Source organism: Emys orbicularis, chromosome 15 (genome assembly GCF_028017835.1).
Source record: "Emys orbicularis isolate rEmyOrb1 chromosome 15, rEmyOrb1.hap1, whole genome shotgun sequence".
NCBI classification, from domain to species: Eukaryota; Metazoa; Chordata; order Testudines; family Emydidae; genus Emys; species Emys orbicularis.
This window is the reverse complement of record NC_088697.1, coordinates 9,055,051-9,079,236: the sequence shown is the minus strand read 5'-3', so window position 1 is coordinate 9,079,236 and position 24,186 is coordinate 9,055,051. Positions and strand designations below refer to the sequence as shown.

Genomic DNA, 24,186 nt, shown 5'->3' with positions numbered 1-24,186 from the left:
CAGCCAAAGAAATCTCCCCATTGTTATTTCTGCTTGCTGTGTGCTCCACAATCTCTGTGAAAGTAAGGGGAAGACCTTTATGGCAGGGTGGGAGGCTGAGGCAAATCGCCTGGCTGCTGATTACGCGCATCCAGACACCAGGGCGATTAGAAGAGCACACCAGGAAGCAGTGTGCATCAGAGAAGCTTTGAAAACCAGTTTCATGACTGGCCAAGCTACAGTGTGAAATTTCTGTTTGTTTCTCCTTCATGAAAACCCGCCCCCTTTATTGACTCATTCTCTGTAAGGAACCCACCCTCCCCCTTCCCCCAGCTTGCTTTCAAACCAAATAAAGTCACTATCGTTTAAAAATCATTTATTCTTTATTCATAGATTATAAAAAGAGGGAGGGAACCCGGGTGGGGTTTGGGAGGAGGGAAGGAAAAGGCCATTAAAACATGGTTAAAAAAATGACAGCTTTTTGCTTGGGCTGTCCACTGGGGTGGAATGGGAAGGTGTACGGAGCCTCCCCCCCCCCCGCGTTCTTACACGTCTGGTTGAGGAGGCTATGGAACATGGTGAGGGGGGAGGGGGGTTATACAGGGGCTGTAGCGGCACTCTGTTATCCTGCTGCCGTTCCTGAAGCTCCACCAGACGCCGGAGCATGTCTGTTTGCTCACGCAGCAGCCCCAGCGTTGCATCCTGCCTCCTCTGATCTTCCTGCCGCCACCTCTCATCTCGAGCGTCTCTCCTCTCCTCACGTTGGTCCCTCCTGTCCTCACGTTGGTCCCTCATGTCCTCACGTTGGTCCCTCCTGTCCTCACGTTCACTGGCTTCTTTCCTATACTTTGAAACCGTGTCCTTCCACTCATTCAGATGAGCTCTGTCACTGCGGGTGGATTCCATGATTTCTGCGAACATGTCATCTCGCGTCTTCTTCTTCCAACGCCTTATCTGTGATAGCCTTCGGGATGGAGGAGGGAGGCTTGAAGAATTTGCAGCTGCTGGAGGGAGTGAAAAAAGGAGAGAATTTTTTTAAAAGATACATTTTGCAGAACAATGCTTATACTCTTTCACGGTGACCAACACTATTCACATTACATAGCACATGTGATTTCTGTGCAAGGTCGCATTTTGCCTCTTAATATTGAGTGCCTGTGGCTTTGCTGCTAGAGATCACAGACGCAGGTCCGGGCAACAGAATTCAGCTTGCATGCAGCCATGGTAAGCCATTGTCTTTCGGCTTCTGCGCCCTCCTTTCCCACATACCAAGCAAAGCCCGTTGAGTGCTGCGGTTTTCCTGTTAACCTTCAGCAGCAGAAAACAAACTAATCCCCCCCCCCATCCAATTCTCTGGGATGATCGCTTTATCCCTCCCCCCACCGCGTGGCTGGTATCAGGGAAAATCCCTGCAGGAACCAAACTAACACCCCCCACCCCGCCATGAATTCTCTGGGATGATCGCTTTATCCCTCCCCCCACCACGTGGCTGGTATCAGGGAAGATCCCTGCAGGAACCAAACTAACACCCCCCACCCCGCCATGAATTCTCTGGGATGATCGCTTTACCCCTCCCCCGACCGCGTGGCTGGTATCAGGGAAGATCCCTGCTAGCCAAACGCGAAAAGCTCTGGGCCAATTCCCCCGCGCGCTCGCCTAACTGCAGGGAAGGATTTCTTTTCAGCCACAGGCAAACAGCCCAGTAGGAACGGCCACTTCTGTCCCCTTAATTAAATTCCCGTATTTCAACCAGGTTACCATGAGCGATATCACTCTCCTGAGGATTACACAGCAAGATAAAGAACGGATGTTGCTTGAATGCCAGCAAACACCGGGACCATACGCTGCCAGGCTTTGTCATGCAATGATACCAGATTACTTGCTGCAAGCATGGCGCGGTCAAGTGTCCTACCATGGAGGACGGAATAAGGCTGCACTGCCCAGAAACCTTGTGGAAAGGCTTTTGGAGTACCTCCAGGAGAGCTTCATGGAGATGTCCCTGGAGGATTACTGCTCCATCCCCAGACACGTTAACAGACTTTTCCAGTAGCTGTACTGGCTGCGAATGCATCCCAAGTCCTCAGGGCAAAGTAATCATTAAAAAACCTTGCTTTTAAAACAAGTTTTATATTTTAAAAGGTAAACTCACCTGAGGTCCCTTCCATGGGGTCATGGTCTTGGGTACTGGCTTGGGAGGCTTGGGAGGGTACTTCAGTCAGGCTGAGAAAAAGATCCTGGCTGTTGGGGAGAACGGAGTGCTGGGTGCTCTCCGCAAGCTCCTCCTCCTCCTCCTCTTCCCCCTCCGCAGAATCCTCAGGTGTAGCTGATGAGATTATCCCCGCCTCGGAATCCACGGTCAGAGGTGGGGTAGTGGTGGCGGCCCCCCCTAGAATTGCATGGAGCTCGGCGTAGTAGCGGCATGTCCGCGGCTCTGACCCGGAGCGACCGTTTGCCTCCTTTGTTTTTTGATAGGCTTGTCTGAGCTCCTTGACTTTCACGCGGCACTGATCTGAGTCCCTATTGTGGCCTCTCTCCATCATGCCCTTGGAGATTTTTTCAAAAGTTTTGGCATTTCGTCTCTTTGAACAAAGTTCTGCTAGCACTGAATCCTCTCCCCATATAGCAATCAGATCCAGTACCTCCCGTACGGTCCATGCTGGTGCTCTTTTTCGATTATCGGCCTGCATGGTTACCTGTGCTGATGAGCTATCTGTGGTCACCTGTGCTCTCCACGCTGGGCAAACAGGAAATGAAATTCAAATGTTCGCGGGGCTTTTCCTGTCTACCTGGCCAGTGCATCTGAGGTCAGATTGCTGTCCAGAGCGGTCACAATGGTGCACTGTGGGATAGCTCCCGGAGGCCAATAACATTGAATTGCGGCCACACTACCCCTAATTCGAAATGACAAAATCGATTTTGGCGCTACTCCGCTCGTCGGGGTGGAGTACAGAAATCGATTTTAAGCGCCCTTTATTTCGAACTAAATGGCTCCATTGTGTGGACGGGTGCAGGGTTAATTCGATTTAACGCTGCTAAATCCGAATTAAAGTCATAGTGTAGACCCATCCAAGAAGTGGGATGTAGCCCACGAAAGCTTATGCTCAAATAAATTTGTTAGTCTCTAAGGTGCCATAAGTACTCCTGTTATTTTTGCGAATAATATTTCAGGTTGACCCAAGATGTATTTTTTTAAAGAAAGTTGCCTGAAAAAGGCTAGTATGAGTGATACGCTGTCATTTTCCTAGTAGTCTAGTGGTTAGAAGTCAATGCTCTCCTTGTTGTCACCTGGGTTCAATTCCTGGTTAGTAAAAGGAGTTTTTTATCAACACATATCGAACAAATCAAACTTTCCTAGAGCCTCAGAGCAGAAATTAGACACGTTCCCACTGTGGACCATTTGTACAAACAGAGCTGTGCAAATCATTTGTTGTTTTGCTTGCTATCAAGCCAAACCAATAATAATAATAATAATAATAATAATAATAATAATAATAATAATTCAGGTAGACCCCAGTTGAATTTTTTTTTCAGTTTTCTTGTTGGAACAAAACAAAAAAATAATTTTTGGTGAAACCAAAATATTTTAGTACATAAAATATTCATCCAAAAAACCTTTCATGCAGGTCTATATACAAGTCTTTGGAATTAACTATCTGAAGAGAAGGATCATTAGCCTCTTAATTGTTGGTTAGTGGCAGATCTATTTCTTGGGCCTGGTCTACACTACCCGCCTGAATCGGCGGGTAGAAATTGACCTCTCGGGGATCGATTTATCGCGTCCCGTCAGGACGCGACAATCGATCCCCGAATCGACGCTCTTACTCCACCAGCGAAGGTGGGAGTAAGAGCCGTCGACGGGAAGCCGCGGAGGTCGATTTTGCCGCCGTCCTCACAGCGGGGTAAGTCGGCTGCGATACGTCGAATTCAGCTACGCTATTCGCGTAGCTGAATTTGTGTATCTTAAATCGACCCCCCCTGTAGTGTAGATGTAGCCCTGCCCTTTGTCAAAATTCCCACAGAGGTGTGTTTATTTCATGTTGCATAGAAAACAAAAATTAATTATGTTGAAACCTAAACCTGTGATCACGATACAACATTGTGATTCTCACTAAAGGAAAAATATTCTCCTGAGTTCAACAGAAGGAAGATTTTCTCATCAGCTTTTAGCAACTGCTCAAAGTTCTGATGGTTCTTGGAATTTCCAGACATATCAGCCAGAATGTTCAGAAGATCTGGCACTGGCACCCACCTCTAGAGCCAGATTTTCAAAAGGTCTCAACACACTGAGTGCTGAGCTACTTTGAAAAAAAGCTGGTACAGATTGTGGGTGCTTGACTACATGGTTCACTGTGCAGGAGTTTGAGGTTCACCATTTCTTTCTCATAAAGCTGAATGTCTGGATTCTGCCTCAGTCCTGGTGCACATCTTTTCTTCACATAATAAGTCAGCAGTGAGACTACAACACCTCACTCAAGGGACTGCAGGAAATCTGCAAATTTCACTCAGGGTGATCGTGTATAAAAAGGAATTATGCTGTAGAAGGGCCCTAGTGCTGGTTCTGAAATAACAGCAGAAGCAGATCAAAGAGAATGAGCCCATGTAGGTGCTATGGGCAGCTGCCTTCTCAGTGCATCACTCACCTGGGAGGTGTTACACAAAACACAGCACTTCCCCTCTGGAAGAGACACCCCCCGCCCCAGGTCACTGTACTTTCCATGGGGCTGTTTGTCCTGAGGGACCTTGATCTCTCTGGCTAGTCCATGGTGATTCATAAAGAACCATTTGGGGAGCAGGAGTCATCCCAATGGAAATCTCTTCACTTCTTTCTCGGTGCCATCTTCTTAGCCCTGGCTTTTGCTGCTTTGGATGCGGCTTTAGCTTTTTTCTCCCCCTTCTTGATTTTAGGTGGGATCTTGACCACCATCTGGGTCTTGGCATCTTAGACCTTTTGAGGGCTTTTCCCTGCATTTTTTGGTCCTGCTGCAGACACCACCTTCTAACGACTATTTCTGGACATGGGATGGTGGTATTTCTAGGGATCCTGGCAGCTCTAGCCAGCTTCTAGGTGGCTATTTTCCTTCTCAAAGCCACTGGCTTCTTCTCATGCCTTGTCCTGGGGGCCCAGATGTTGCCTGAATGTGAAGGAGTCAAGATGCTGGTGACCTTTCCCTCACCAAGATGTCTTTGCTCATCAGAGTCCTGACCCCCAACTGGATGTGGTTCTTGTTCTTCTACACAGCATAGCCCCCGGAGAACAGGCATCTGCAAATGTGCATTCATAATATACCTTTGTTTAATTGATGAAAACATAAACTAGACACAGAACACTGGGACTGATTTCAGCTGACAGACAGGTTAGCTGGGTTTTTATTCATTTGCACAGGAAAATGTTGAGTGTTCAAATTCCTTTCAAGCATCCCCATTCAGTGGAACTCCTGAACATAATGGAAATTGATATGAATATGTTTTCCTTTAAAAAAAGGCTTCTCAAGGGGTACTTGGATTTAAACAAAGGACAATTTGATCTGCGTTCAAACACTCTACCACTGAGCTATACCCGCATAACAAAGCTGTGCTAGAGTCTGTGATCTTAAGGACCATGAAGGACAGACCCTGCTTCAACAAGCTCCTTTTCCATTCCCAGACCATGGGTGGTTTAAAAAATGGGGTTTGGTTAAACTTTATCTATGCAGGTAAACACCACAGCTTGCACACCCACCGACATAGCTTCTCCCACTGACATAGCTACCGCCTCTCAGGGAGGTGGATAAACTCCACGGATGGGGCAGCTCTCTCCCATCCGCTTAGAGCATCTTCATTAACGCGCTACAGCAGGGCAGCAGCATCGGTGCAGCTGCGCCACTGCAGCATTTTGAATGGAGACTTGCCTCAGAGTAAGCCCAGACTGGCTCCATTTGGCACCTTGGATGGTGAGACACCGCACTGACTGCAGTGCAGCTCTGTGAGTGTGGCCAGGGCTGAACAGCGAGAGTCCCTGCCCATTTCCCTTCTGGCTGCAGCATGATTGGAGTGTGTTTCTGGTTGATGACGTTGCTGTAGATTGTTCATTCCCTGCCTGGATAATGCAGAATGTCACTTTACCCATCACATCGCCAGCACATCAGTGATTCCAATAGCAGGGGCAGGTTTTCTCTGGGGGACTGAGATTTTGGGGGGAGTTGGTGGCTCCTTTCTTTCCTCACCCTGGAGTAAACTCAGATTTTTATTCCATCCTTGATGCTTCATGGAATAATAACAGCAGCATGAAGAAAAAGGAGAGTGAATATCTCACTGCCAGGGGGGAAAGTGGCCACGTTCCCTATGTCTGACTGTTGCCTTTGCAAGAGAGAAGGTCTCAATGGAATTGAATGTCCTGGCTCAGACTAGAGACACAGGGAGATTTTGCTGTTCATGGATCCATGCAAAGGAAATTGTTTCTCTGTGTGAAAATGAGGAGGGAAATGTTGGCACCTAAGGCATAAGGGAACCCTATAGGATTAGAATAGGATAAGTTCTCAAGCAACATGTTTCTTACTTTGCTCATCTGTCAATTTTGATTATTATTGATGTAAATTTTTTGCCATCGGGTTCTGTGTTTACACAGAAATTGACATTTACCAACAAACATAATTCTTCCAAGCCTGCCTAGTCTGCAGTTGGTGGGTTTAGAGGGACACATTCACTCTTCCCAGTCCCGTGCTCTCCATACTGCCCACTTCCCACACTGCTGGGATCCTTCCCTCATCTCCCCCCAGACCACTGCCCCCCACTCCCACTTCTGGGATCCCCTCCTAACACTGTCCAACTCCCCTGCTGGCAGGATCCCTCCCCGTTCCTTTCATTTCCTGCCTCCCTTCTGAGCAAAAGCTCTGCACTATTCCCAGCCTAGGAATTGAACCCAGAGCACATGGGTGAAAACCAGGAAACCTCACCACTAGACCATACAGGACTGTTATTACTGTAGCTTTGTAAACCAACCCCTTATGAGAGCAGCAGGGACTGCACACACTGGTGCATTAACCCTTCAGGTGCTGAGGTTTTCCCTCTTTCCATTCCAGTGCCTGTGATCAGGAAACAGAGATTGGGGCTCCCAGGTTCTGCACAGACCATGACTGAGATCGGACCCCATATTGCGCTAGTGCTGTACAAACCCTGGCCAACACTGGGACACCCAGGGGGTTCCCCTCAATTTCCCTGAGCCTTTGCTGACCAACTTCTTATAACTCCCTCTGGTACAACCCCCCCCCCCCCCCGCGCCCGCCCGCCCCCGTAAAAAAACACCTTTCCAAACAGTCCTTCTTTCCCTGCCCCCTAATTTTGCTTGCAAACCCTGGGCTCATTTCCTCTCCCTGCCGCCCAGCTGAGCAGAGATGCAGGCAACTTCAGCCACTAGAGACAGCCCCAGCAAACGCTGCATCCCGCCCCGGGGTGGTATTTGCAAGACACAGGAAGGGAGCAGCTGGGAGCGGTGGGTGCTGGGAAGAAGGAGGCAGAGCCGGGAGAACAAAACCCAGAGACCGGGTGCGGGGCAGCTCCTGGGGGCGGGGCTCTGGCACAGACCAGGGGCGAGGCAGCTCCTGGGGGCGGGGCTCTGGCACAGACCGGACTCTGCTGTTGCCTCGTGTGATCCAGGAGCCCGGGCCGAACAGCTGCTGCTCCCCGGGGTCTATGCTGGGGAGATCTCGACATTAAAGCTCCTTCCCGGCCGCGCCGGGCGAGCTGGGACGTTCTCCCGGGGAACCAGCCTCCTAGAGCCCCGGACTCTGTCCCCATCAGCTCCGGCGCCAGAGATTCCAGGTGAGTGAGAGCCCCCGGGGGAAGTGCGGGAGACGGGCAGGAAAGTGAGTCTCTGCCCCACGGATCCGCAGCTGTTGCAGCCCCTGGGAATCTGCTCCCTGGTTGTACATGTGTTGCCGGCAGCGCTGGAGCTGCCTGAGCGGTAGCGGAGCTGCTGGTCTCCGCTGCAGCCAGGATCTGCCCCAGGCACCGCTGAGATTCAGGTGGGGACAGAAAATGGGGCCCGGGGGCTCCCCTTTGTGTGGCTGGAGGTGGCGGGGAGGGAAAGGAGGGGAGAAGCCGGAGTTGCAGGGAGGGGAAGGGCAGTGGGACAGGTGGGGGATTGAACGTGCTCTGTGCAGCCAGGAAAGTCCAGGGGGAGAAGTGTGTGAGAGTCGGGGGGTGAGATACTTGCATCCTTTCCCTGTTTGTGCCACTTCCCTCTCAAATACTGAAACAATTCGCTCTAGTTCTTCCCCTTTACTCTCCCCTTGCCACATATGGCTATAAAATCCAAGGAGATTCCCTCGTTTTTCCTAAAATCATTGACTCTCTAGTCTCTTATTTTGCCCTATTTTCTCTGTAATTCTTAACCCAACCCATTTGATCTGAAGCAATTTGTCCTTGTTTAGGTGGGAATTTGCTGTCCTGTGTCATTTCCCCCAAAGTGGGTGGTAGTTAGTAGGTGCTGTCTGGGGGAGCCCACAGACATGGCTGCCCCTGGGGTGGAGATGGGGTGGCCGTTCTTTGCCAGGAACAGGGCATGGCCAAACAGGAGGGAAAGGGAGGAGCCAGTGTCACCTATGGAGCCTGCCCAGCCCCTTTGGTTCTGCTCCTTTCAAGCATTTTCTTCAGAGACTTTATTACTGGGGAGGCTGAAAAATTTCTCTCTGGGCTTAGCTGGCAGTAGGGGCCAGGTCTACCCTGTAATAAAGAGATCAAGCATTTTCCCAGCATGGCAGAATCTCGAATGTGTCTTTGCAGGGAAAGATCCTGGGGGAATCGTGATGTGAAATTAACTAAAGCCTGTTCTGAAACCTCCCTAGTTGCCCTTCTCGCCCTGCCAGGCTGCAGGATGATGTCCATGTTTTGCTCCACCTCATTCCATCCTCTCATGGGACAGGAAAGGGAAATGGCTGCAGTGGAGCCAGTTCAGGTAGGGATTATTGGGGGGGGGATTACTGGTGGGTTCCTGCTGGAGGGAGATGGACAGCAAATACACCGGAGGTGGGAGGTTTGGGCAGTCTGGTTTGGAGGTTGGAGTATGCCAAAAAATTCACAGGGTGGAGAATGGGAGGAGGCCAGGGTGTAGCAAACCTGTTGGGACTTGTTTAATATGTGGCTTACATTCTAGGAAGAGACCCATGAGGTTAGAAGGTGGAAATGCTCTAATTTGTGGAACAGGAAACAACCCACCTAGGTGGGGCTAGGAAAATGGACCAGAATCCCAGTGCTGGAGCCTGACCTGATTAACCAGCGGCTGCTATGAGATATAGAGGGAGCACCCACCAGTGAGGCTTAGGGAGGGGTTCTTAACCTTTTTCTTTCAAAGACCCCTCAACATGCTATAAAAACTCAACGGCCTCCATATGCATGGTTTTCTGCATATAAAAGCCAAGGTTGGCATTAGGGGGTGGCAACCAGGACAATTGCCTGGGGCCCAATGTGACAGGGCCCCCCGCAAAGCTAATGGTTCAAGCTTTGGCTTCAGCCACTGGTGGCAGGGCTCATGGCCCCAGGCTTCAGCCACAGGCAGTGAGGTTTGGGCTTTCTGCCCTGGGCCCAAGTGAGTCTAACACTGGCCCTACTTGGAGGACACCCTGAAACCTGCTTGCAGCCCCCCAGAGGTCCAGGGACCCCTAACTGAGAGTCACTGCCTTAGGGGATATGCCCCTCCTCTATATCCAGCTCCAGGGCTGGCCTTAGAGAAAATGGCGCCTTGGGTGAACTTGTATTTTGGTGCCCCCCATCATCTCTGGCCCTCACAGGCTCCCCACCATCATGTTCAGACCCTGATGCCTCCCTCTAGTGCTTAATTTGTATTGAAAGAAGGGCCAGAGCTCAGCCCCTGGCACAAATTAAGCACTGGCAGGGCGGTCTCATAGCTGCAGCTGCTAGCAGAGCACCCAGCTCTGAAGGCAATGCCACCGCCAGCAGCAGCGCAGAAGTAAGGGTGGCCTGGTATGTGGTGGATTGTGTAGCCTTTTATTTTATTTAAAGTGCATTTTGTAATGTGGCATTACACCCCGTGGGTTCGGCTCTGGTGGCTACAGTTTTAAGCTTAACAGAGTGAAAGTCGCCTCTGCTACTTGCTTCAAATGTATAGTCCCTAGGAACACATAACGACCAAGGGTAGTGACCACACAGACATTCACAAGTACAAGGTCTAGTCTGTTTTATGAGTTTTATTAAAGTTACAATTAAGGTTATGACTACCCAAGCATATAGAAATTCTATAAAGACCTATGCAAAAGTTACAACTATAGTTCTACTCACATCCTGAACAATAGTATTAGGGTCTGATGAGTCTCTCATGGATTGATCATCAGTAGAGGGATGGTTCCTGCTGGAATTTCCCATAGGGAGCTCAATTTTCCTGCTCTGGGTACCCCCTTTTTATAATGTCATTCTGATGATACCTCATTAGCATTGACACACCACTTGTATCCTGTGGTTAAGGCACATTTGGAAACAGAGGTGCCTTTACAGAATTCATACACGAGAAGTCATTCTTCCGTTCTACTCTGCTCTGGTTAGGCCTCAGCTGGAGTATTGTGTCCAGTTCTGGGCACCGCATTTCAAGAAAGATGTGGAGAAATTGGAGAGGGTCCAGAGAAGAGCAACAAGAATGATTAAAGGTCTTGAGAACATGACCTATGAAGGAAGGCTGAAAGAATTGGGTTTGTTTAGTTTGGAAAAGAGAAGACTGAGAGGGGACATGATAGCAGTTTTCAGGTATCTAAAAGGGTGTCATAAGGAGGAGGGAGAAAACTTGTTCACCTTAGCCTCTGAGGATAGAGCAAGAAGCAATGGGCTTAAACTGCAGCAAGGGAGGTCTAGGTTGGACATTAGGAAAAAGTTCCTAACTGTCAGGGTGGTTAAACACTGGAATAAATTGCCTAGGGAGGTTGTGGAATCTCCATCTCTGGAGATATTTAAGAGTAGGTTAGATAAATGTCTATCAGGGATGGTCTAGACAGTATTTGGTCCTGCCATGCGGGCAGGGGACTGGACTCGATGACCTCTCGAGGTCCCTTCCAGTCCTAGAATCTATGAATCTATGTATCTATGAATTTTTTTATTTAAAATTAATCTTCCGGCTAATTTTTCACCCTGTTACCACTTGGTACCTCTTTTCCCATAATCTTAGGGCATCGGGTTATTCCTTGGTCATTTACTTATGTCAGCATTTCTTAGCTCCAAGGCCTAAAATAGCTAAGCTAAAACCTTGCAGGTCTCAGCCCACAGGCCTTGCGTTTCAACCCTATTTACTTAGATACCTAATACATGATTATTCTCTCTACATACTGATCAATCTATTCTCTATTTAGCATACGATGATTCTTTATGACATAATGTGTTAGTTATTGATAACACCACACAATAAATGAACAGGAAACTAAAATCATTGGCTGCCATTCTCACCCTTACTTCTACACTGCTGCTGTGGCTTGTGGTGCCCAGCACTCTGCCTGCAGCTCAAGACAGGCTTTGCGCTCTCACACGAGGGCTGCATCTTCTGGAGCCCCAGATATCCTGCAGCCCTGTGGCTGCTCCTGGCTCCCCACGGGCCATTTCAGATTTTGGGGAGGGGGACAACTTTAACTGTGATTCCAGGGGCAACTGAGGCACCTGAAAACTGTAGGGTTTTTTGCAGAAAATAACTTAGAAATTTGCTGACAGGAGCACTGTATCTAATTGTTATAAAAAGAAAGATAAATATATACTGACTCCAATTACAGCCACATATTACATTTAAAAGTAAATTTAGAACAATCAGGAGATAACACAGCAAGATATTCCCTATCCCAAGCCTTGAGGTATCAGTTCTGGAGCTTTGATGCAGGTATCAGAAACAAAAGTTTGATACTTTGCACCCTGTCTTTAGTAGAGATAAATAAAAATAGAGAAAGTAAGCAGATTTTACTTAACAGACACACTATGTGTTACTGCCATTATCTCCTCTATTTTAGTCAATTGTTTTTCACTCCACTGAAGACATATTTACTTAATTTTATATACATGATTAAGGTTTTTTCTCTTTTATTAAGAACGGGAATTAATTTTTCTAGTTATTTTGGCATTTATGTTTACTGATCACAATCATGTATGTGACTCACTAAAATTTGACTCCAGCATTGCTATTAGTATCATATTTGGAACTGCATTTATTTTCATAGAAATTTTAAGTTACTTTACAGGTATATCATGAAGTTTGGGGGAGACAAGGCCCTGCACCTTCCCCACTTCCTGCAATTCACCATGACTCTCAGCCAGCCAGTAAAACAGGAGGTTTATTAGACGACAGGAACACAGTCCAAAACAGAGCTTGTAGGTACAGACAACAGGACCCCTTGGTCAGGTCCATCTTGGGGGGTGGGGAGCCAGACCTGGGTTCTGGCCTCCCTCCATTTCCCAGCCAGCTCCAAACTGAAAAACCCCCTCTAGCCCTCTCCTCCAGCCACACTCCCCGGCTCCTCCTCCAGCCTTTGTCCAGTTTCCCGGGCAGAAGGTGTCACCTGGCCCCATCCCCCTCCTGGGCTCAGGTTACATGCTCAGCTATCGTCCCTCAAGTGAAGTTATACCCTGATATCCCATCACCAATGCAGACAGTACCAGTAAAACTCCCCCGCAACATCCCCAGGTCAATCCTCCCTCTCCCTACTCCATCACAAACTAAAAATACAATTTGAAGATAAGTGATCTGCATCTGCAGAGTGTCTAAAGTTTTGAGTTTAGCTAATTTTTTTTAAACGAGCACTGCTAAGGTAAGTACATGCAAAATTTACATTCTGTTATCGGATAGTACCATTTTAAATAATGAATGACAAAGCACAATACAGTAACAACAGTAATAATGATAATTACTCCAGCCAGGCCAGGTTAGAACTCATTACTCAAAGAACTGAACTTAAGCAGAAGTCAGAAATAAAATTGTGAAATGAACAGACCAGTTAAAAAGCTAAAATAACAGCACTGTAATCCTGAACGATTGTGAAAGGATACAATTACAGAGAATATCTCTACTTTGTGCATTTTGAGAGGAAGTAAAAAGAAGTAATAACAGTAATTGGTGTATTGTGGGGTGAGTGTGCGTGTGTGTGTGCTGTGGGAGTGTGAAAGTGTGTGTGTGTGTTGGGGGAGTGTGAAAGAGTGTGTGTGTGTGAGACACAGCACGCTCTCACTTTAAGCAGAGCAGCACTCACTAGTCTGAAGACTCGTGCAGACAGCAGCAGCGGCCAGCAGCTCCCACTCCTGACCCAGAGGCAGCAGCACAGAATCTTGTCCCCCCACCTCAGCTCAGCAGAGACTGGGCACAGAGGCAGGAGGGTGGGGCCACCCCGACATCAGCAACCCCCCTGCACACACACACAAGGCTCCTGAGAGCAGCTTGGCCAGAGGCAGCTCCAAGTGGGGGGAGGGGGCAGGGCTGCAGGAACAGTTGCAGCGGCAGACAGCTGAAGAGAAGTGGGGAGAGGAGAGACAGGACACCCCTGCTAGAGGAACCCCCTCAGCAAGGCCCTCCTGGACCATCATGTAGTCTGCCCACCACTAAGGCTGGCCCTGTCCAGCACTTCACAATGAGAACAGTGTTGGGCTTTCTACTAGTGAGCTCTGCCTGCACCCTGCTAGGGCCTTCATCTCCTGTATCAGTCTGTGGCTAGTAGGGGTGTGATGGATCTGCTGGAGAGACAAGGGGCTCTCTTTTCCCCCCCCTCACACTGGCATTTCCTGGATGCTCTGAGCATTGTGGGGTTGGGACTCCTGATTGTGAGCCACCAAGAGCTTCCATTTGATTGGCTCCTTTCCCCCATGAACGGTGGGGTTGTGACTGGGGCAGCAGGTACTGAAGTTGGACTTTTGCTCTTTCAGGGGCCGGTGACTTTCGAGGAGGTGGCTGTGTATTTCACCAGGGAAGAGGGGGCTCTGCTGGACCCCACTCAGAGAGCCCTCTACAGGGATGTCATGCAGGAGAACTATGAGACTTTGGTCTTCCTCGGTAAGGAGTCCTGTCCTCTTGGTTACTAGAAGTTGTGGGGTCTCTAAAGAACCTGAGTAGTAATAACTTTATACCTTTCTTTATTTGTCATACAAGTGTTGACAAGTTTCCTTGCCCCCCTTTTTTTGCCTTATCTCCCACCCACTAGAATAATTTTTGGACATTTGCCTTTTTGGTGTCATCCGTCATTTTAAAATTGTATTTAATGTATCCTTATTGGATACATTAATAACTATAGCTTTCATGCATTTTCCTCTTTTTAAGAGGAAAATATGGCACCTGTAGAATTCTAAATTGAGTAAATAGGTGTATGGCTGATGCATGGCTTGTGTGACAGTCAGATGAGCTCCTCTTTTGATAGAAGAGCGTATAAAGTTGCCATTCAGGAGCCCAAGGGTGAAGGGAGAATTGGAAGCTAGGAGAGGTATTTTATCCACTTCCTTATGGTAATAGTATGGCTATATACCATATCTGCTCCTTTGCTCTGATTACAAGAATGTCAATAGGTGCCCCAACCCATACGTGGCCTTTGGGAAGTCCATAATTAAGCATCAATCATTAATACTGATTATTTACATCACTTATTTATTAATAATTCCAATATATGAATGTGGCCCAACTGCTGAGATACTGCATAGCAACCTAATTGCTAAAGCCTGCCCCAAACTTCCTTCCTTTAGAACCCTGTGGCGTATTGCACCTGTTTGTGGTTCCTCGTTAGTCTCTCAAAATGAGGGTGCAAAATATCTGACCTGGGATTCTCTCTTTAGGCCTATTCAGTTAAATCCCAGACTTTAGCATAACTACTCCCACAAAGCCTCCACCTAATATAAGGCCCTTAACTGTAGGAAGCTGAATAACCCATTTTTTTATGTTCACTTCCTTGCCCCTCCATGCATGTTCCAAGCTAATAAGCAATACTCTGATAATGACATTTTACCTCTAGCGTGTATAAAATTGCCCACCAGACTTGAGACTAGGTGGGGGTGGGCAAACTACAGCCTGGGAGCCACATCCGGCCCTTCAGACATTTTAATCCGGCCCTCGAGCTCCCGCTGGGGAGCAGGGTCAGGGGCTTGCCCCACTCCGCACATGCTGTGGCTCTGCACGGCTCCTGGAAGCAGCGGCATGTCGCCCCTCCAGCTGCTACACATTGGAGCAGCCAGAGGGCTCCACACACCGCCCCCACCCCAAGCACCACCTTCACAGCGCCCATTGGCTGGGAACTGTGGCCAATGGGAGCTGCCTGGCCGTGCCTCCATATAGGAGCTGGAGGGGGGACATGCCGCTGCTTCCAGGAGCTGTTTGAGGTAAGCAGCAACTGGATCCTGACCCCCTCCCGTGCACCAACACCCTGCCCCAGCCCTGATCCCCCTCCCAACCTCTGAACCCTTTCATCCTAGCCTGGAGCACCCTCCTGCACCCCCAACCCCACATCCCTAGCCCCACCCCACAGCCCGCACCCCAACCCCCTATCCCAGCCCGGAGCTGTCTTGCACACCCTGAACTCCTCATTTCTGGCTCCACCCCAGAGCCTACACCACCAGGCAGAGCCCTCACCCCCTCCCACACCCCAACCCCCAATTTCATGAGCATTCATGGCCCGCCATACAATTTCCATACTCAGATGTGGCCCTCGGACCAAAAAGTTTGCCCACCTGTGGACTAGGTCATAGATCATAAAATCAGGTTGGGGTCAGCAGGAGTGAGAGTTTGGAGAGAGTCTTGTCCCCCCTCTACCCATCTGCAGCAGCCACAAGCTGTCTTCCCTCCAGGCTCCTTGGATCTTTGAGCCTGTCCCTCCTGAGGTTGCATGGCCCAGTTCTTGTTTCTTACATTCTCCTTTTCTGGAAGAATTACAGGCTGTTGTTCTTGAAGTTTAATTCCCCCACCTTCTCCACATGCTGGGGGAGTTTAATTCTCCCACCCATTACACCTGAGTCACTAGATTTCCTAATTCCCCAAATGTGCTTTTGTGATGTCACAGTTCTGGGGTAGCTAAGCCTTTGTCCTGTCTCCATGGTCTGCTCAAGGAATACCCTGTCAGGTATCCGGTCTCTAGCCAGCCCCTCTCTATGGGTAGGGACCCACATGCCTCTCCTTTTTGACCAGGGTTTGAGGATTACAGCTTGTCCTCCACCATGTTCACGGGACTAATGTCCACTTCCTGTGCTTTGCTTTCTCTCCAAGGACTGTGAGCAGTGTGTGTGAGATAGAGGTGGGGATTTTGGTGATACTTGTATGATGCCAATACACACCTCAGTTTCCCTCTGTGGTTGGTATTGCTATGATTATAAAGAGCAGGAAACATGAGGTGTTTTTTCATGTAGCTGTCATGGGGTGATATGAATGGGTCATTAAGGACTGGCTGGGGCCAACCTACCTCAATGGAATACCCGACAGAGACAAGGGAATAATTGTCATGTGTCCATGGGAGGATATCAGCTTGGCTGAGTGAAGCATACATGGACTTGTTATGTTTTTGGGAGCAGGAAGTACTGGGCTCCCAGATGCAGGGAACTCTACCGGAGCGAAGACAAGTGGACAGGCACAGTGAAAGGAAACGAAAACGTTTTCTACAGCATTATGGCTCAAGGGCATTGGCCAGTATGGACTATATTGTCTTCTTAGCTTCTCTGTCCTAATCTAAGGACTTTCGAATGCTGTGTTTTAGTTGACTAATAAACCCTGCTATGATTTAAAAGTCTGCCCAGTGTCACAGCACAAACTTGCTCTGTGCATTGAATGAGGAACAGTCTCTGAACAGGAGTGTCGTTCAGCTGGACCTGCTGGCAGAGCTCACAGGTTGAAATAGGAGTGTTGAAGCCAGAGGCTCAGTCTCAGATGTTGAAGCTACATGGCCTATCCTTGTGGAAGAGTGGGACCCCTTGCGGGTGTAGTGCACTCAACGGGCACCTCCCAAGGACGGTTTAAAAGCCTTGGCATTGCACAGATCCTAGGGATCCATGACAGTGTGCCAGAGGTTAAGCCTTATGGGGAAAAGATATAAAACAAGAAAAGGATCTAAATGCTTAAATGCCTATTGACCATCGCCCCCTCATCAGTCCTCGTGGGAATCCCTGATCCATTCCAAAGTGTACTAAAACCTTCCTTAAAGGTTTACCTCTTGGTTATCAGGTCATGTCAGTTTTGTTATACGGCTTTCCCTTCACCCTCCCATTTCCCTAGTTCTTGTCACGCAGACAGCACGCAGCAAAAGACCAGAAGTCTGAAGCGCAGACAATGCGATGTTTATTGGGGTTAGTTTCCAAGCAAGTATATTCCAAAGCACTTCACACCAGTCGGGCTTATCTATATATGCCAATAGAGTCTGTTCCCCAGTGTTCCCTTCCCAGCTCTGACGCCACAGTGTGTTTACCCCGTGTCCCCCTTCCCGGCTCTGAAGCCGCAGAGCCTTGCCTGTGTCCCTGTTCCCCATTCCTGTTCCCCCCTTAACAAACATGATTCCAATTTCCCTTCCGCCTCCTGTTTGACCCCAGTTTATAGAGTAATATTCTCAGCTATTCCTTAACCAAACATTTTATTGAAATGTAACTAGACAATCCTAATATATCATAACATAATTCTCTAACCAATTATATCCCACTACCCTAATTAACTTACACTTAGCAAAATTAATTATACAGCAGACAGAAACAATTAGAGAATCAGACTCATTAACAATAGAAAAGTAGGGGCCATAAAGATAGAACAATACAGAAATGAGGGTTTCACAACCACAACCATTGATAAGTGATTTCTTGCCAGACAGGATGCTATCAAACTAAGTTTTCTTTAACTATCTTAAGCTCTGTTTCTTTATCTGGTGGTGATGGGCGCTATCGGGACAGGATTGTCTTCCTAACAGCCCAATAGCACCTTATTTCAGTGTGACTGGTTTGGGATGTGAGGATGTGACCCTAAGCTTTCCAGCTTATGGCTGCCCCTGCTGTTTAGCCAAAGGCCTTAGCCTGAGAACAAGGCCTCAGACTATCCTGGTGAGAGAAGGCCCATACACAGGTGGACTGTGATTTTGATTCTTTGTTTTTATACCCCTGTAGCTAGCTAAGTGATAAAAATACACCTAAGTTCTTAAAGTATAGGCTTTACAGGCAGGCCTGAATATCTCTATTCTAACAGTGCTTTCTACCCCTTCCCCCATTCTGTGTCTGTCTTGTCTATTTAGATTATAAATTCTTCAGGGCATGGGCCATCTTCTATTCTCATTTGTACTTTGCCTAGCACAATGGGGACCCACAGTTAGTAGGTCCTTAGGCACTAAGGTAATTAACATGATTTATAATAATAACTATCCTGCCACTTTGAGCCAAGGAAGCTGGTCTTGGGATGTTACTGCTTAAAAATGAGCTGGGGGTAAAACCATGGAATATTCTTTGTGACAAGTATCCCACAAATTGCACTGACCTCCCTTGTTTTCATTGCCTGGAGTAGGGTTTCCAATTTCCAAACCTGATGTGATCTCGCAGCTGGAACATGGGGAAGAGCCGTGGGTCCCAGATCTCAAGGGATCTGAGAAAAAAGTGCTCCCAAGAGCTGCCTGCGCAGGTGAGGAATTGGTTAAACCAACTCAAAAATTGTCAGTGAATGCAGGAAACATTTAGGATGCCCTACAAAGACCTTATGAGATCTCCAAGTTCAGGATTGTTCCCTGCAGATGTGGAATCATTATGGCAGATGTCACTCATGGTTTCCCACCTATTCTGACTGACAACTAGCAGCAGGTCCCTCCCCAATCTCGCTTTCCCCTGAGTGTTCTGGTGAGATGTGGATCAAAAGTGATCCCTTTCTCTCTCCTCTGGGGAAGGGTTTGGGGAAAATCAGCTCCTGATAGGATTGATCTCTCCTGCACTTATTTTGGTTTGTTCATCCCTTTTTCCATTCCTCTCTCTGAGATTTCCTTTCTCTCAGGTGCAGGGACTGACCTGTGTCTGGATTCTCTCTGTCTCCCATCAGGTGATGGGAAGGTGAGTAAGAATGAGGAGGAGAAACCCCAACAGGAAGATGCTGAGCAAGTAGAACCACATGGGACGTTATCAGGAAGAACCAAAGGGAATGATTGCAGGAGTTGTGCACTCCCAGAAAAAGCAAAAGCCTGTGAGACTCTGCACAGGACAGACGAGAACTTCAGTAGCCACTCAGACCGTAGCCACTCAGACCTTATTACACGTGAGAGAATCAACTTGGAAGAGACATGCTACACATGCCATGAGTGTGGGAAAAGCTTCAATCGGAGCTCACACCTTATCAGACATAGGAGAATCCACACAGGTGAGAAACCTTATGGATGCACTGAGTGTGCGAAATGGTTCATTGATAGTTCAGCCCTCATCTCACATCAGCGAATCCACACAGGAGAGACGCCCTACACATGCTCTGAGTGTGGGAAACGCTTCAGTCAGAGCTCAACCCTTATCACGCATCAGAGAATCCACACAGGAGAGAGACCCTACACATGTTCTGAGTGTGGGAAAAGCTTCAATCAGAGATCACACCTTATCAGACATAGGAGAACCCACACAGGTGAGAAACCTTATGGATGCTCTGAGTGTGGGAAATGCTTCAGCGATATTTCAGCCCTCATCTCACATCAGCGAATCCACACAGGAGAGACACCCTACACATGCTCTGAATGTGGGAAAAGCTTCAATCAGAGATCACACCTTATCAGACATAGGAGAACCCACACAGGTGAGAAACCTTATGGATGCTCTGAGTGTGGGAAATGCTTCAGCGATATTTCAGCCCTCATCTCACATCAGCGAATCCACACAGGAGAGACGCCCTACACATGCTCTGAGTGTGGGAAACACTTCAGTCAGAGCTCAACCCTTATCACGCATCAGAGAATCCACACAGGAGAGAGACCCTACACATGTTCTGAGTGTGGGAAAAGCTTCAATCAGAGATCACACCTTATCACACATAGGAGAATCCATACAGGTGAGAAACCTTATGGATGCACTGAGTGTGGGAAATGGTTCATTGATAGTTCAGCCCTCATCTCACATCAGCGAATCCACACAGGAGAGACGCCCTACACATGTTCTGAGTGTGGGAAAAGCTTCAATCAGAGATCACACCTTATCACACATAGGAGAATCCATACAGGTGAGAAACCTTATGGATGCACTGAGTGTGGGAAATGGTTCATTGATAGTTCAGCCCTCATCTCACATCAGCGAATCCACACAGGAGAGCGACCCTACACATGCTCTGAGCAGGACCGCCGAGAGAGGGTTCGGGCCCCGGTGAAAAAATTTTTTCGGGCCCCCCCATCATAAGACTGCACAGTCATACTGTCAAAGTGCAGAAGTGAATGTTCGTATAGAGTCGGAAATACTCGGAAAACAATCGACAAATAATGATACTACTGAGAAAGACAAAAATATATGCAACATAGTCAGGCTGTGGGCCTGCTTCCGGACCGCTGGGACCCAGTAATTTGTATCGGCTTCGCCCCCCCTCGGCGGCCCTGGCTCTGAGTGTGGGAAAACCTTCAATCAGAGCGCAAGCCTTATTAGACATCAGAAAATTCACATGAGAGAGAACTGTAATTAATGCCTTGACTAGGGCTTGCAACTATTTTTTTTTAAATCACATTTGCTAATTCCCACATAGTGATCTTTGCACCATTTTCACCGTGGTCTCTCAGTTCCACAGATTAGTTGCCTGCTTCTGCCTTTTGCAGATCACCCTTCTTTGTGGTCAGTCCTGTGATCTTTTCTATTAACTCCTTTCCTTTTGAATCGTAGGAGTGTGTGTCCCTCAGCCAGGAATGTTCATCGGCTCCAGGTGTGGGAGAAAGGTTTGATTCCCAACAACCTACACTGAGGCTAAAACTACCTGTGCCTTACATCCACTAGGACTGTACATGGTGTTGGCTGCTCAAGTTAGTGATCTTGGTGTAAATAGACAATTATAGTTGTAGTGCAGATGCAGCCCAGGTGCAGTGGTTGGCATTAGCTTTCCCCTTGACCTAACCTAAACTCAATCACTTTTCCTAGTCTAAACAAACCCTGAGCATCACCGTTATACTGTTCCCCCATTTCAAAGCAATTGTTAGTCATCAAGTTCCCCCTTTGGGAACAAATTGTTTCATTCCCAGTTGCTCTGATGTTGCTTTAGGTTGTACTGGAGAGCAGATATTTTTACTAGCATTTTCCTCACTTAAAATATATTGAACTATAAAAAAGAGCAGGAACAGGGCAGGGATAGGGAAAATGTCATTTCCCCTCTTTAACAACAGAAGAAGATAGTGTAAGTCAGAGGGATTCCCTTATTCCCCATCACCATCCCAATCCCCCTGTTGTTCATTTGCTTAGGTGAATATTTTTTCTAAAGGGCTGGGAAGAGTATTCCCTAGTAAATGACTTGTAATTAAACAAAATACCCATGCATTTGCCTCCCAAAGCAGTTGTGGCCCAGGCCCTGCAGGAGATTGCTCCTGAAGGTATCTCCTTCCTAATCAGGTGCATGTTGCCTATTATTTGGGAAATGCAATCCCTATCTAGGTAGAGATGGGGAAAATGGAAGTGACATTCCTGTTCAGCTCACCCCTGGGAGATTCTACAAATGTGTAGAAAATGAAATCCCTGTTGAATGTGATATAGCTGCAGAAAGATACCTATTTTTAATAGCTACCTGAAATTTGGTGTCTTATGGGGATTCTAAGCTGTACCTGAATTTAGTCCCTAATTTAAATCTGTGCCACCAGATTAAAGAAATAAAAAGGCATATTTGGGGGAGTTATACTTCACTATCGCTACTGATCTGTTGTGTGGTTGGTGAAGAATTCTACGCCAGAAAAGTATAAAATTACTCCAAGTAAGGTCAAAGATTGGACAAGAACTCAGGTAGAAATTGCAGGTACTAGTGGTTGATTTTCACCCCAGAGATGGAAGCTATGGTGACCTGTGGCCCAGGTAAACTATTTTTAGAATGCTGCTCCCTAGTTAAGTGGCATTGGTCACACTCCTAAAGGATGCCGTGATTAAATTGGGAACAACTGTCTTTTACCATTTGGATCCAAAGTTTCATGAAGCACAGAAACAGCTGATTCCATCAGAGCCATTCCATGCCTCTGGGTCCCAATCTGGCTGCCTTGATGGAGAAGAAGCACTTCCATGCTGGGCAAATGGTGGTAGCCAATGAGGGAATGTATCAGATTCCAAGTTCAGACTGCAGGATACATGAATGCTGAGTCCAGAGTCTGTGGTTTGGTCTCTTAGTTTTGCTATTAAGTCTTATGCATTTGTATCACTTCTCCACCTCCTGCTACCCTGAAAGATTAGAAAGTGTGAAAATAGAGCACAGGTAGTTTTTCTCATGATGCAGCCTTCCCACGTAGTGTAAGACTCCTCCCATGAGTGTGGGTGGAAGAAGACCAAGGGAGAAATGAACTCACAGAAATGGAAGGCTCCTAGGTTATTGTAGAATGTGACTTCACACAAAGGTGACTGGATGGAAATGGGAATTAAGAGAAAACTGTCCTATTGGTTTATATTTTGTAATCTTTGAATAAGTTGTTACCAGTGACAATAAAATTAAACTTTAAGTTAATTAGTGTAACGTAAGAGGCTGATTATGTAATAACTTTCAGTGTTGCAATATAATTCATGTTTTCTTCTAGTTCTCTCCCTGCCCCGTCCTACTATATAGGAAATGGTGGCTAATGCTGAAATTAAAACTTCACTCCAAAGGAATTAGAGTGGGGGAATATGTGAGAAAAATAGCATGTATGAGAATAGAGACCCAGTATAGACTGTAATTATTTCTATTTCAAATGGAATTTATTTTGATAAATTTTAAAATAAATCTTCTGTTAAGAGGAAAATTACTTGAGACAAGATGTGTAATCTTTTACCCAGTTAGAGGGTAACAGCCACAGAGTTCCCCAGATCTCTTGTTTGCAAAGCAAAGATGTCACATCAGGCAGGAGATGTCAAAATCTACAATGGTGATGGATTTGTGATGGTAGCTTTTCTGGTTTGTTTTTTTGGTTTGGTTTGGGTTTTTTTATTTAATTTTTTTTTTTTTTTTTTTTTTTTTTTTGGTTTTGCAACCAGTTATTTTTATAGGTGCTAAGGCCCCTCTTTCTTTTGAGCACAGCTGTTTAACCCTGAGGCCTGGCTCTGGGAACCACCTCAGAATTGGCCTTGTGTTTCTTTCATGTTTGATATCTTGGGGTTCACACATCCACACTACATGCGGTTCACAGCAACAGATACTTTGAGAAACCTGTTGGGTTAAGCGGGTATTTTCCAAATTGACATTGGCCCAAAGTCTGCCTCAATTCAGCTGGATTGGGACACATCTGTGTCAAAGGAGTGGTTCACACCTGATTTGCCCAGTAACCTCAGGGGAGGACTGGTAAGATAGCATCAGTAGGAATTGACAACAATGAAGTTAAAGATAAGGTGAAAGACTCTCACCTTGCAGGTCAACAAGCCTGTTCTGCTCATTCCCTCTGACGCATCTGGCACTGGTCACTCTCAGGCAGCACACTGGGCTCGAAGGACCATTGGTCTGACCCAGTATGACCAGTCTTGCATTCTTATGTAAGCCATCTACGGCCTTGTCTAGACTGCCAAGTTTCTGCACGGTAAAGCAGCTTTCTGCCCTGTAACTTCCGAGATGTACACACTGCCAAGCCACTTCATGTGCACAAACTGCGCAGTTGACATGCAGCTTTCTGCGCTGGGGCTACAGTGCCTCGCTGCCAGTGTAGACAGCCTGGTCGCTTACGGCGCTGCGCTTGGCCTGTGATTGGACGTCCTTTGACACAGATGTGTCCCACAATCCCTGTTCTCACCTCTCTGGTCATCGGTTTGAATTCTAGTGCACTGCTCTCAGGTGACCAACTGTGAACCCTACCCCTTAAATTCCTTGGAAATTTTAAAAGTCTCCTCCCTGATTGCTCGGTGACGCATGCAGTGGTCTCAGCGCATCTTTCAGGTGACCATGACTGCTCCACGCACCAGGCGATCCCCGGCTTGGAGCAATGCCAAGCTGCTGCACCTCATCAGCATTTGGGGAGAGGAGGCTATCCAGTTCCAGATGTGCTCCATCCATAGGAATTGTGATACCTACTGACAGATATCACGATGCATGAGAGAAAGGGGCCATGACTGGGACACACTGCAGTGCAGGGTCAAAGTGAAGGCACTGCAGAACACCTACCACAAGGTGTC

At 47.4% G+C, this 24,186-nt stretch overlaps 1 pseudogene; it reads left to right on the top strand.

The window, feature by feature from the left end:
- Nucleotides 1–24,186, top strand: part of LOC135889359 (zinc finger protein 850-like) — a 452,984-nt pseudogene that overhangs the window by 67,905 nt on the left and 360,893 nt on the right.